This window comes from Bison bison, unplaced genomic scaffold, assembly GCF_000754665.1.
Source record: "Bison bison bison isolate TAMUID 2011002044 unplaced genomic scaffold, Bison_UMD1.0 scf7180017864465, whole genome shotgun sequence".
Lineage (NCBI taxonomy): Eukaryota > Metazoa > Chordata > Mammalia > Artiodactyla > Bovidae > Bison > Bison bison.
The window spans coordinates 999,713-1,011,454 of NW_011495026.1; positions in this window are offsets into that span (position 1 = coordinate 999,713).

Below are 11,742 nucleotides of genomic sequence, written 5' to 3' on the forward strand. Positions count from 1 at the left end.
TAAGGCCCACTTGACTCCACATTCCAGGATGTCTGGCTCTAGGTCAGTGTTCACACCATCGTGATTATCTGGGTCGTGAAGATCTTTTTTGTACAGTTCTTCTGTGTATTCTTGCCATCTCTTCTTAATATCTTCTACTTCTGTTAGGTCCATACCATTTCTGTCCTTTATCGAGCTCATCTTTGCATGAAATATTCCTTTAGTATCTCTGATTTTCTTGAAGAGATCCCTAGTCTTTCCCAATGAATTTATAGTTCACTAGTAATAAAAAATCTCTAAAGGATTTTAACAAAACAAAACCATATTCTTAAGTACTTAATTATTACTTAACAGATTTCTAAATGTAATTCATATTTGTGGGTAGTAAAAATAAATGTGTTTAATTTTACTTTCCTAAGCAGATGAATGGTTTTAAACCATAGACCAACTATTTGTATCAATAAGCATGCAAACACATAATATATACTACCTAATTATACAATTAGAGACATTTCAGGAGAATCAAGTGTAGAATTATTAAAAGTGATGAAATAGTGCAGTGATGTGATATATACAGGCTTTTTGTATTAATATATATACTACATAATTAAAACAACCAAACAGAAAATATTAAGAAAAAATATTTTATCAATAATATATAGTATTTTATTAATAATATACATCTGATATCTAAGGAATGTATCATTCAAAGTAAAGTTTAAAATTGCATGATAAGGAATAATAGAATACCTGGATAAAGAGACTTACTATTTCATTGGAAGGAAGTATTTAATATTGTAATATTTGTTGTTGTTGTTATTTAGTCACTCGGTCATGTCTGACTCAATGTGACCCCATAGACTTCAGCACATTAGACTTCTTTGTCGCTTACTATCTACCAGAGTTTGTACAAACTCATGTCCTTTGAGTCTGTGACGACATCTAAACATCTCATCTTCTGTCATCCTTAGATCCTCCTACTTTTAATCTTTCCCAGCATCAGGGTCTTTTCCAATGAGTCAGCTCTTCACATCAGGTGGCCAAAGTATAGGAGCTTCAGCTTCAGCATCAGTCCTTCCAATAAATATTCAGGGTTGATTTCCTTTAGGATTGACTGGTTTGATCTCCTTGTAGTCCAAGGAACTCTCAAGAGTCTTCTCCAGCACCAGAATTCAAAAGCCTTGATTCTTTGTCCCTCAGCCTTCTTTACGGTCCAACTCTCACATCCATACATTCCTGGAGAAACCGTAGCTTTGACTAAATGAACCTTTGTCAGCAAAGTTATGTCTCTGCTTTTTAATATGCTGTCTAGGTTTGTCATAGTTTTTCTTCCAAGGAGCAAGCATCTTTTAATTTTTTGGCTGTAGTCACTATCTACAATGATTTTTGACCCCAAGAAAATAGTCTATCAGTGTTTCCATTGTTTCCCCATCTGTTTGCCATGAAATGATGGGACTGGATGCCACGATCTTTGTTTCCTGACTTTTTCAATCTTCTCTTTAACCCTCATCAAGAGGCTCTTTATTTTCTGTTCACTTTCTGCCATTAGGGAGGTATCATCTGCATCTCTGAGGTGATTGATGTTTCTCCTGGAAATCTTGATTCCAGCTTGTCCTTCATCTAGCCCAGCATTTTGCATGATGTTCTCTGAGTATAAGTTAAATAAGCAGGGTGACAATATACAGTCTTGACGTACTCCATTCCCAGTTTTGAAATAGACTCTTGTTACATGTCTGGTTCTAACTGTGGCTTCTTGATGTGCATACAGGTTTCTCAGCAGGCAGGTAGGGTGGTCTGGGTATTCCTCTCACTTTATGAATTTTCCACAGTTTGTTGTACTCCACACAGTCAAAGGTTTTAGCATAGCCAATGAAGCAGAAATAGAGGTTTTCCTGGAATCTCCTTGCTTTTTCTGTGATCTAATGGATGTTGGCCATTTGATCTCTGGTTCCTCTGCCTTTTCTAAATCCAGCTTGAAAATCTGGAAGTTCTTGGTTCATGTACTGTTGAAGCTGAGCATGAAGGATTGTGATATATGTTCCCCCTAATGATGTCTGATGCTTACTCCTTGGAAGGAAAGTTATGACCAACCTACATAGCATATTCAAAAGCAGAGACATTACTTTGCCAACAAAGGTTCATCTAGTCAAGGCTATGGTTTTTCCTGTAGTCATGTATGGATATGAGAGTTGGACTGTGAAGAAGGCTGAGCGCCAAAGAATTGATGCTTTTGAACTGTGGTGTTGGAGAAGACTCTTGAGAGTCCTTGGACTGCAAAGAGATCCAACCAGTCCATTCTGAAGGAGATCAGCCCTGGAATTTCTTAGAAGGAATGATGCTAAAGCTGAAACTCCAATACTTTGGCCACCTCATGCGAAGAGTTGACTCATTGGAAAAGACTCCGATGCTGGGAGGGATTGGGGGCAAGAGGAGAAGGACGAGATGGCTGGATGGCATCACTGACTCGATGGACATGAGTCTGGGTGAACTCTGGGAGTTGGTGATGGACAGGGAGGCCTGGTGTGCTGCGATTCATGGGGTCGCAAAGAGTCGGACACGACTGAGCGACTGGTCTGATCTGATCTGATCTGAATGATGTCTGTGCTGTGCTGTGCTTTAGTTGCTCCATTGTATCTGACTTTTTGTGACCCCATAGACTGTAGCCACCAGGCCCCTCTGTCATGGGGATTGTCCAGGTAAGAATACTAGAGTGGGTTGCCATGCCCTCCTCCAGGGGATAATCCCAACCAAGGGATGGAATCCAGGTCTCCTGCATTGCAGGCAGATTCTTTATTGTCTGAGCCACCAGGGAAGCCAAACGATGTCTAGTACCATCCTAATTAGAACTCCCAAATATGTTTCAATAAAACATTAAAAGTTAATTCAAAATCCATGTGAAATTTGCAATAATACCCAATGACACATTTTAAAATAATACAATGAAAAAGGACTTAATCTTTAAGACAAAGATACATTATTCAATCATAAGCATTAAAACATAATGAAGTTACTTAATGCGTATACAAATATGCCTCTGATAAGAAACAAAAAATTCAAAAGCAAGCTTGTTCATATTGATTTATTAGGTTTATGTTAGTGAAGAAATAATGCATCATTTTGTAATTCATAATTTAGATCTCATCCTTTTATCATACACACACATGAAAAAATTTCAGGTATATTAAATGCTAATAAGTTTTCCACAGAAAATATAGGTGAAGTTTTCTAGTTCTGAGTTAGGGAAAAACGTCTTGAACAAATAACAAAAAGCAAATTTAAAACTATGCAAATGAGTAAGAGTTTGTAGTGACAAGTTATAGGACAAGTGATGATCTTTGAAAGATATCTTCAAAATGTATGATACAAAAGAATAACTATCCATGGACTTCCCTTGTGGTCCAGTGGTTAATTCTTCACCTTCGAGCACAGGGGGTGCAAGTTTGATCCTTGGTTGGGGAACTAAGATCCATATGTCTCATGGCCAAAAAACATTCAGCAGAAGTAATACTGTAACAAATTCAAGACTTTAAAAGAAAAATGGTCCACACCAAAAACCTTTAAAGAAAGAATGACAATCCAGGTTATGTAAAGGACTCATAAAACAAATAGAAGACCAAGTAATGAAAATTTGTATTACTCAGCCATTAAAAAGAATACATTTGAAACAGTTCTAGTGAGGTGGATGAAACTGGAGCCTATTATACAGAGTGAAGTAAGCCAGAAAGAAAAACACCAATACAGTATACTAATGCATATATACGGAGAAGGCAATGACAACCCACTCCAGTACTCTTGCCTGAAAAATCCCATGGACAGAAGAGCCTGGTAGGCTGCAGTCCATGGGGTCGCTAGGAGTCGGACATGACTGAGCGACTTCCCTTTCACTTTTCACTTTCATGCATTGGAGAAGGAAATGGCAACCCACTCCAGTGTTATTGCCTGGAGAATCCCAGGGACGGCGGAGTCTGGTGGGCTGCCGTCTGTGGGGTCGCACAGAGTCGGATATGAGTGAAGCGACTTAGCAGCAGTAGCAGCAGCAACGCATATATATGGAATTTAGAAAGATGGTAACGATAACCCTGTATGTGAGACAGCAAAAGAGACACAGATGTATAGAACAGTCTTTTGGACTCTGTGGGAGAGGGAGAGGGTGGGATGATTTGGGAGAATGGTATTGAAACATGTATAATATCATATAAGAAACGAATCCCCAGTCCAGATTCAATGAAGGATACAGGATGCTTGGGGCTCGTGCACTGGGATGACCCAGAGGGATGGTACGGGAGGCAGGTGGGAGAGGGGTTCAGGATGGGGAACATGTGTACACCTGTGGCGGATTCATGTTGTTGTATGGCAAAACCAATACGATATTGTAAAGTAATTAGCCTCCAATTAAGATAAATAAATTTAAATTAAAAAAAAAAGAAAATTTGGCTGAGGACATGAATGACGTTCTATAGAAAAATAAAAAGAAGTAGTTAATAAGTTTATTGAAAAGCTAGTGAATAGCCTCACTAGCATTCAGGGAAATATGTATTAAAACAGTGAGGCATAATTATTTCTCCTGAAAGACTGGCAAAATTCTTAAAGATATAATGTTCATTGCTAGAAAGATGACCAAGACACAGGTATTCTAAGAAACTGTGAGAATATGAATTATCATTGCCTTTTGGAAGGATCACTTGGAAGTATCTACCTAATTTTTTAAATGTTTGTTTTTTCAAAGTTTTGGATTTAGAGGAAAATTGTGAAGATAGTAGAGTCCTACTATTCCTAATTCATTTCAACTTATTAATTTATTATATTAGAACATTTATTAGTCACAACTAATGAGCCAACATTGACACATTATTAGAGTCTCTATTCAAAGTTTACTTAATTTTTTTTTTCCCTAATGTCTTTTTAAATTTCTGGGATGGCATCACCAGCTCAATGGACATGAGTCTGAGCAAACTCTGTGAGATGGTGAAGGACAGAGAAGACTGATGTGCTGCAATTCATGGGGTCTCAAAGAGTCAGACAGCAAAGAGCCAACTCATTGAAAAAGACCCTGATGCTGAGAAAGATTGAGAGCAGGAGAAGGGGGAGACAGAGGATGAGATGGTTGGATGGCATCACCGACTCAATGGACACAAGTCTGAGCAAACTCTGGAGACGGTGAAGGACAGGGAAGCCTGGCATGCTGCAGTTCATGGAGTTGCAAGGAGTCAGACACGACTTAGTGACTGAACAACAATATATATCAAATTTCAGTGTTCATAAATAAAGTCATGTTCATTCAAAAAAAAAAAAAAAGAATCAGACAGAATTGGGCAACTGAACAGCAACGATATGTGATACCAAGATACATGTAGTCATCACGTCTCCTTGGGTTTCTCTAGACTGTAACAGTTACTTAGATGTTACTATTTGTGATATCCACAACAGTTTTTAAAAACAATTCTTAGGCATATTGTAGAAAGCCTTCAATTGGGACTTGTCCACTGTATTTTATGATTAGACTCAGGTTATGGATCTGGGGAAGGACTACAGAGGTAAAGTACCATTCTCATCGCATTTTCCCAAGGGTACGTGCTAACAATATGATTATTGCTTTCAATGATGAACTTTGCCACCTGACCTAGGTATTTTTGTCAGGTTTCTCCTCTGTAAAACTACTCCATTTTCCTTTCATTTTTCAAACAGTCATTCTGCACAGTCCACACATAAGGGATGCAAAGTTTTATTCCTTTTACAGTATCTTATATTTTTTTCTATGTAAAAGATTTTTCTATTTATGCCATTTTTTCCAATCATTTATGTTTAGCACAAATTCTTCTAATAATAAGGCAAATTCTTCTAATAATAAGGCACTTTTTCATTTGGTTTCTTTATCCTGTTGACATATATCGCCAGTATTCTGGGTTTTGTTTTGAGTACTTTCTTTTCTCCAGCTCATCTTATGTATTTCCTTTCCCAGCCTTAGTATCAATCATTTCTCTGAGAAATTCTGGTTCCTTTTATTGGAAAATGTGTTTAAAAAAAACACAAAAACCAAGACCTGGCCACAGAGCTAGCTGCTAAGGGGGTGTCATGTATCTAGACCCTCTTTTCTGACAAAGCAAGAAAACTTACATTTATATACTAAATCATGGGTATATATATACCCAGAAATATTCTGGGGTGTTTACATCTATATATTAAGTTAAATACAAATTTGTACTGATGTTTCTGCAAATCAGCACCCCACTAATTATACCTTTCCCCCAACTTGCCAGTAACCTCACATATCAACAATGAAAAATCTAACGCCTTCACATTCCACATATTTCTTAATTATTCAAACCCATTATATATGTGTAATATTTGAGAATTGTTAACATTATGGGAAACAACTTTATCAACTACAGGACAGTGTTTTTCTATAGTCTTTTTTGGCTTTGTTGTTGTTTAGTTACTAAGGTAAGTTCAACTCTTTTGTGACCCATGGACTGTAGCCCACTAGGCTCCTCTGTCCATGGTATTTCCCAGGCAAGAATACTGGAATGCATTGCCATTTCCTTCTCCAGGGGTTCTTCTCAACCCAGGCATCAAACCCATATCTCCTGCATTGCAGGCCCCTTTATGGCTTTAGTCTTACAATATTAATTCATTTTCAGAATTACTTAATTCAGCATCATATTATTCCATGCATTTCAACTAGGTTATATCATACATATGTAATGCATTCAGATTATTTTATCAAACATTTTATTCCATTCCCAAATATCCTGATTTCTTAAAAGATTTTTAGAAAAAAAAATTTATAAGAGGTTCAATCTTTATGTTGTACAGTTCTAAGGGTTTCTGCATCATAGGGACATGTACAGTAATCATACAGAATAACTTAACCACCATAAAACATCACCTTCCATCTCTCCAAACTCCTGGTAATTACAGATCAACTTATTATCTCTAGAGTATTGCCTTTTCATAATTTTATATAAATAGAATTACATATATGTAGTATTTTTCCTATTGTCATCTTTAACTTACCAATTTGTGATTGAGATTTATCTGCTTGCTTAGATTTGAAGCTCATTTTTTAAATTGCTAAATACTTTCTATTGAATGGATGTACCACAGTTTATTCATTCACCTATTTAAGGTCATCTTGGTTCCATCTGGTTTCTAGAAATCATGAATAAAACTTCTATAAGCATTCAAGTGCAAGATTTTTCAAGTGGAATTCAGTTGGATATATCTAGGAATATAATTGCTATAGCCTGTGATAAGACTATATTTAGCTATGAATCAAAACACCAAACTGGCTTCTGTAATGGCTTTGACAGTTTACATCCTCACCAACAATGAATGTATTGCTATGTTCTTTCAGCTTTGTATCTTCACTAGTAATTGATATTGGGGTGTGTGTGTGTGTGTGTTTAAGTTGAAGAAGGGCTTTTAGGTATTCTAATAGCTATGTAGTAGTATCTTATTATTGTTTTAATTTGCAATTTCCTGATGCCAAATGACAAACCTCTATTCACATGTTCATTTGCTATCTGTATATATTCTGGGTGAAATTTCTGTTCAGATTAACTGCCAATTTCTTATTGGGTTGTTTGTTTGATTTTGAATTGTTTGTATATTTTTGGATGCAAGTTCTCTATTAGAAAATGTATTTTAAAATATGTTCTATCAGTTTTTGGCATGCATTTTTATTCTCTTAACAGTATCTATGTCAAAGTAAAGTTTTAATTTTAGTAAATGCCACCTTTGAAATAATTTTCTTTATGGATTTTCTTGTGGTGTTGTATCTAAAAACTCATCACCCAAGCCAAGGTTGTATAGGCATTCTATTTTTCTTTGAGCAGTTTTATAATTTTTCACTTTATGTTCAGATCCCTAATGTAAGTTAATATTTGTACAGGGTTATTGGAATACTTTTTTTGTTTTTTTTTTTTTAATTTTATTTTATTTTTAAACTTTACAATATTGTATTAGTTTTGCCAAATATTGAAATGAATCCGCCACAGGGTATGGGGAGGGAGGAGGGAGGAGGGTTCAGGATGGGGAACACAGGTATACCTGTGGAATACTTTTTTTGAAAAGAGCATAATTTTTCTCTGACTTGCCTTTGTTTCTTTATCAAAGGTTATTTGCCTATATGTGTGTGGGTTATTTCTGGAGAATTTAGTTGCATTAATATATGAGTCTATTCTCTCATTACCATACTGTCTTGATTATTGTGAACACACAGTATGCCTTGAAAGTGCATGGTGAATTCCAGCTTTATTTTACTCAGTATCATGTAGTACTTTATCCTTTGCCTTTTAATATAAGTTTTCAAGTCAGTTTATTGATATGTAGAAAATATCTTGCTGGCATTTTCATAGGGATCATATTGAATTTGTGCATCCAAGTGTATAGAATTGACATTTAACATTATTGTTCTTCCAACCTATGAGTACAAAATACTTCTCCAATTTTTATTATCTTTAATCAAACTTTTATAGTTATTAGCATCCAGAACCTGTAAATATTTTGTTAGATTTGTTTATAAGCATTTTATTTTTGGTTATGATTGCAACTGATATTATTTTTCTTTTAAAATTCTAATTGTTTCTTTCATTAAAGAAAGTAACTAACTTTTATATAGTGAGTTTTTATCTCATGTCCTTGATATTTTCTCCTACTAGATTCAGGATTTTTGGTTTTAGTTTTGTTTTTATATAATCTTTGGGATTTTCATGTAGAAAATCATATCATCTGTGAATAGAGTTTTATTTCATTTCCAGTTTCTATACTTTATGTATCATTTTAAATTTCTTTCACAGTAAGATGCTGAATAGGAGTGATAAGACAGTACATTCTTGCCTTGTCCCTGATCTTAAAGGGAAAGAGTTTGACTTCTTGCCATTAAATTTCATATTATCTGTAGACTTTTCATATATTCCCTGAGGGGCATCCCTTTCTCTTCCAAATTTCTCAAGAGTTTTTATTATGAGACCATGATGAATATTATGGATTTTTTCTGCATTATTGATATGACCATATTTTTTCTTATTCAATCTGTTTATATGATGAGTAGTAGTAATTGTTCTATGAATGTTGACCCAGTCCTGAATTGATGAACGCCACTTGACTTGATGTACTCTCCATTATCTCTTTAGATTTTTGTCTAACATTTTGTTAAGAATGTGTTATGTGTGTGTTTATGAGAATCTTTCTTTAAAATACATTTTATTATTGTGCTTTAATTGGTGTGAACTAGACAGTTTACACTCTAAGTGATTATTATATAGTTGAATTAATACTTATTTCATATTCATTGTATTTTCCTTTGTTTTTCTTCCTCCCCTCTCTCTTGTTGTCTCTGATTTAACTTCAGTATTATATTCAGTTCCATTTTATCTCACTCCTTCATTTATAATCTATTCATGTTTAAATGTCACATTTTATTTAATGTGAAAAATTATTTTAATATTCATATCATAAAGGCAGTTGTTCAGAATGGTAAAAAAACTTCTGTTTTGATCTTCTTTGCCATGTACAACAAGGATAGTTTTAAGTGGACTTAAATTCTCTGAGCTTATTTGCTTTTTATTTATTTATTTAGGGAGAGACCATGGTCATATTCTTTTTTAAAGAATTATTGAGCAGTACAAATGTAAAAAGTTGCTGACACATCTATCACATGTACTATGAACAAAAATTAATATTTATTACTGTTACAATCTTCACCAGAATATATATATATATATATATTGCAGGGAGGCAGTTCTTCTAGAAGTTTATGAAGAGAGTATATTGACAATTCATTACTGCTTTGAGTTAGATTATGTATTTTTTTTCTCAGTTACAATCTAGTAAAATAACAAGTTAAAAGTTATCACTTCAATGCCCAGTGTCAGCCAACACATAGAAAATCTGCCAGAAAACAATATTTAAGTAAAGAGAGATAAGATTTAAGGATTTTTCACACACAGTGAAACTTCAATAGATAAAGCAGACACCACATATTTATTTGAATACAACTGTTAAATTTATGTATTTAAAATAAAAAGATATTGAAATTACTGAAAGGGGACCAAAACCAGAAGACTCTATGAATAACTTTTTTTTGATAACTATGACATTCATTAATGACTGGCTATATTTTTTAAATTTTTTTCTCCAGCAACTATTCTAAGAAAAACAAACACTTTTTATAGTGAAGTTGAAATAATGTTTTTAATAATATCATAATGACAATTGTACCAATGGTTTATAGCCATGACATGAGTCTCGGTGAACTCCAGGATTTGGTGATGGACAGGGAGGCCTGGCGTGCTGCGATTCGTGGGGTCGCAAAGAGTCGGACACGACTGAGCGACTGAACTGAACTGAACTGAACTGAACTGAATTTTCCCAACATTATTATATTGGTTTCTCAATCACTTAGTGTTGAGATGTTCAATTTTAATAATATTAACAATAATATTTATAGAATGAGGAAACTATTAAGGAGATTCCATAATTTTGCAGTTTGAATTAGAATCACTGATAGCATCTAGGTCATTTTTTATTTTTAATTCAGGACTCTTTCTCATAGAAATCCTGCTGACATCTTTCAAAATCAATGAATCAACAACTGATTTATTTTTTTTTCTAATTTTATTTTTAAACTTTACATAATTGTATTAGTTTTGCCAAATATCAAAATGAATCCGCCACAGGTATACATGTGTTTCCCATCCTGAACCCTCCTCCCTCCTCCCTCCCCATACCATCCCTCTGGGTCGTCCCAGTGCACTAGCCCCAAGCATCCAGTATCGAGCATCGAACCTGGACTGGCAACTCATTTCTTACATGATATTTTACATGTTTCAATGCCATTCTCCCAAATCTTCCCACCCTCTCCCTCTCGCACAGAGTCCATAAGACTGTTCTATACGTCAGTGTCTCTTTTGCTGTCTCATACACCGGGTTATTGTTACCATCATTCTAAATTCCATATATATGCGTTAGTATACTGTATTTATGTTTTTCCTTCTGGCTTACTTCACTCTGTATAATAGGCTCCAGTTTCATCCGCCTCATTAGAACTGATTCAAATGTATTCTTTTTGATGGCTGAGTAATACTCCATTGTATATATGTACCACAGCTTTCTTATCCATTCATCTGCTGATGGACATCTAGGTTGCTTCCATGTCCTGGCTATTATAAACAGTGCTGTGATGAACATTGGGGTACACGTGTCTCTTTCCCTTCTGGTTTCCTCAGTGTGTATGCCCAGCAGTGGGATTGCTGGATCATAAGGCAGTTCTATTTCCAGTTTTTTAAGGAATCTCCACACTGTTCTCCATAGTGGCTGTACTAGTTTGCATTCCCACCAACAGTGTAAAAGGGTTCCCTTTTCTCCACACCCTTTCCAGCATTTATTATTTGTAGACTTTTGGATCGCAGCCATTCTGACTGGTGTGAAATGGTACTCATAGTGGTTTTGATTTGCATTTCTCTGATAATGAGTGATGTTGAGCATCTTTTCATGTGTTTGTTAGCCATATGTATGTCTTCTTTGGAGAAATGTCTATTTAGATCTTTGGCCCATTTTTTGATTGGGTCATTTATTTTTCTGGAGTTGAGCTGTAGGATTTGCTTGTATATTTTTGAGATTAGTTGTTTGTCGGTTGTTTCATTTGCTATTATTTTTTCCCATTCTGAAGGCTGTCTTTTCACCTTGCTAATAGTTTCCTTTGATGTGCAGAAGCTTTTAAGGTTAATTAGGTCCCATTTGTTTATTTTTGCTTTTATTTCC